We start from the raw sequence: 2,951 nt of genomic DNA, 5'->3' as shown, positions 1-2,951 counted from the left end.
TGAGTTGGATTCACAGGGTATAGAAATTTTTCCTTGATGATCATGGCTGCAAAAAGAAGAGCCTACAATCCATGCATGCATCAGATAGACACATCCCAGGGTATAGATGACAAAGAGCATTAGAAATAACATGAAATCTCATCATTTAACTACCTTTTCCTATAATAACATATGTTTTAATTTAAAAAGAAGAGTACCTGTGTTAATGTCTAACTACAGCAGATTTTTCCAGTTGAGTAAAGGAGTGTCACCAATAACCCCCTCCCTGTTCTTGCCACATCTCACAGCTGCCATTTACCAGGGTGGTGCACAATTTGGTGATGCGGTGAGAGTAAACCGAGTAATAGCCACTGGATGGATTGACTTGTGGCTGTCAGTTGGACTCGGCTGATCAAGCAGCAACTGCACCCATGTGGTAAGAGGGCCACCAGCAAGTTTCTCTGCAGCAAATAGCATTGCTTCCTAGGGCGAGCGAGTCATGGAAAGATCATCATACTGGAACTCCTTCAGCATCCCCTTGCTTCCTTACTTAAATGAAATATAAGAAAATGTAAATTAGAATTCATACTGGGCTGGTACTTGGATTTGAGTGAGGTGGGCAAAGAAGTGGCAGCCGTACATTACACTCTAAGCATCAAGTAACATCCTGGGCCAAGAATGTGGCTCTGGGCCACTGGAGTATATCCCTGGGCTATACAAATAGACCTCAGTATGGCTAGTAGTGAGAATGTTTGTTACCTCTTCAGTTGGTCAGGATTGAAGTAAGGCAGGTTTGTTAACCTATTTCCCTCCATTTTATCCTTCTAAGGACACTAATTCCTGGATTGCATTCTGACAAGAAGAGAAGAATGTGGGAAGACAAGAGGCATCAGGTTTTGGCTGCCTACCACGTGGGTGCAGACACTTCTGGATCAGCAAAATTAAACTGATAGTGGAAGTTTTGAAGGGCCCCCACTTCTAAGGCAGGTGCAAGGTCTGGTGTTAGATTTCATGAGTGTGAGACATGGTTTGTGCTTTCAAGAAACTTATACTGGGGACAGAACCAAAATGGCAGCATTTCAGTTGTAAGGAAATGTTGATACTACAGCCTCACTGATCCACAAAAGAAAAAAGAGATCGTTTCTGAACAGCTAAGTAGAGATTCCGACATTCATACACCACAGTTCCAAATGGCTATTTGGGTCAGTTAACCATTTGTTCCAGGGGAAAAGGACCTATGTGGTGAGATCTGAAGAACCGTGAAGCCACTGCTTCATGTTGCTCTCTCCATGTTGTCACCTGAGGTCCCATACCTTTGGAATTCATGGACACCAGGGCAGTCCTTTCTAAAATGCCTTCATGTCCAGGGAGGTTAGATGTGGTCTGGGGAGAAAACAAAGTGTTGAGATTGAGAGAATTAGTTGGAAATAAGGAGAGACTGTCAGGTTTTGTGGTGTTAGTTTAATAAGATGGTGATTTTTAACTCTATCTGAATTTGCCAATAAATTAAGAATTGGAAGATTTGGTGTGGGTTGTATAAAGAGGTGGTGCATGGATCCCAGAGGCTGTGTACTCATGGGGAACATGAAGCGCCTATGTGATGAGTCCTGGTTGGAAGTCTGAGACAGGTGATTAAGGGAGGCAGAGGACAGTGGAATGGGAGGGAGGAATTATTGAGAGGGAGATGAATGCCACCGATGGATTTTTTTAAAAACTTTTCAACTTAGCCTAAGGCAACGAGTCTGTTCAGGACACTCTCACATTCTTTATGACCACTTCAACCTTCTCTATCTCCCACAGATGTCCACCTCCAAGCCTTTCATTCTTAGCAACTCCTACTTTACAGAGAAAATATAGGTCACCTGGTGGGCACCTCTGTCTTCCTGATACAAAATGAACAGATCCCACCATCTCCTCCTTCATCAGTTTCACTGATTAAGCTGCTCCTTACATGTGCCTTGGATCTTATTTCTTCAGCAGTCTCAAAAATTCATCAACTCTCTCGCATATTTAATATCTGCCTCTCAGGGGAACCCTTCTCACTGGCTTCTGAATACTCACAAGCAAAGCTTTCTATGGATCCCCAATACTCTTCAGCACTCGCCCTTTGAATCCAGATTCCTTAGAGAAGTTATCTATACTGGAGTTTTTAATTCTTCACCTCCCAGTGACTTCTCTAGCCACTCCAGTCTGATTTTTGTTCTCATCATTTTACAAAAACAGCTCTATCGAGGATGTTAGTATCCTCCATGCAAGAGATAGTTTTTTGATTTCCTCTATTATCTTGCTCAGTAATAATTGACGTTCCTGACCTGTTGTGGTTTAAACACTCTTTTCCAGTGTGTTCCTGGGCATAACACTGCCTTGGTTTCCCCCTCTTTTCTGGTCCCCTGTTCTTTGATCTTTCTTGACACTCCAGCCTGGGCCTCTTCTTTTCTCTCTTTGCTCTCTCCCCAGGAGACTTGACCCTGCCTTGGTTGAAAGGCTCGTGAAGAATTCCAAGTTTAGACCTCACCCCTGACCTCTAGGTCCACAAGTCTCTAAGACCTGTTTGACATCTTTTCTGAAATGTCTCAAAGATGCCTTACATTCCACGTCTCCAAGTCAGACTGTCTGTCTTCTCACATGGCTCTGGTCTTTGCCCGAAGCTTCTTAGACATCATTGAATTGGACAAGACAGAAAGCTAGAAATCCCTTTGACACCTCTGCTTCCTCACTTTCAATCTGCCAAACCCTGCTGCTTTCAACTCCTTTGAATTTTGTGCTGGGGAGAACCAGCCCCCAACCCTGGCCTACTTCTTCTCTCTTCCCCACTTGACTCCATCCTTTGTGCATGGGGAACCCCACCCTCATGTTATCTTCTCAGTGCTTTTAGGGTGAAGACCAGAAGACTGGCTGGATCACACACAAAGCTGCCTGCTGTTCCCACATTTCATCCCACACTGTGCTTCCCTCTGGCCCTTTGTCTAGCC

At 44.1% G+C, this 2,951-nt stretch overlaps 1 long non-coding RNA gene across 2 annotated transcripts in view; it reads left to right on the top strand.

Annotated features, from left to right (window-relative positions):
* Positions 1–2,684, top strand: part of LOC111725389 — a 9,718-nt gene extending 7,034 nt beyond the window's left edge. For both annotated transcript variants that reach the window (XR_002773466.1, XR_002773465.1), the window contains 2 exons: positions 288–415; positions 809–2,684. This is a non-coding gene — a long non-coding RNA (uncharacterized LOC111725389). The remainder of the gene's footprint in view (positions 1–287; positions 416–808) is intronic.
* The last annotated feature ends 267 nt before the right edge of the window (positions 2,685–2,951 follow it).

The sequence above is a fragment of the Otolemur garnettii genome, unplaced genomic scaffold (genome assembly GCF_000181295.1).
Source record: "Otolemur garnettii isolate 467f Iridium unplaced genomic scaffold, OtoGar3 scaffold00039, whole genome shotgun sequence".
NCBI classification, from domain to species: Eukaryota; Metazoa; Chordata; class Mammalia; order Primates; family Galagidae; genus Otolemur; species Otolemur garnettii.
Note: the sequence above shows the minus strand (reverse complement) of the source record. Positions and strands in the feature narration are given on the sequence as shown.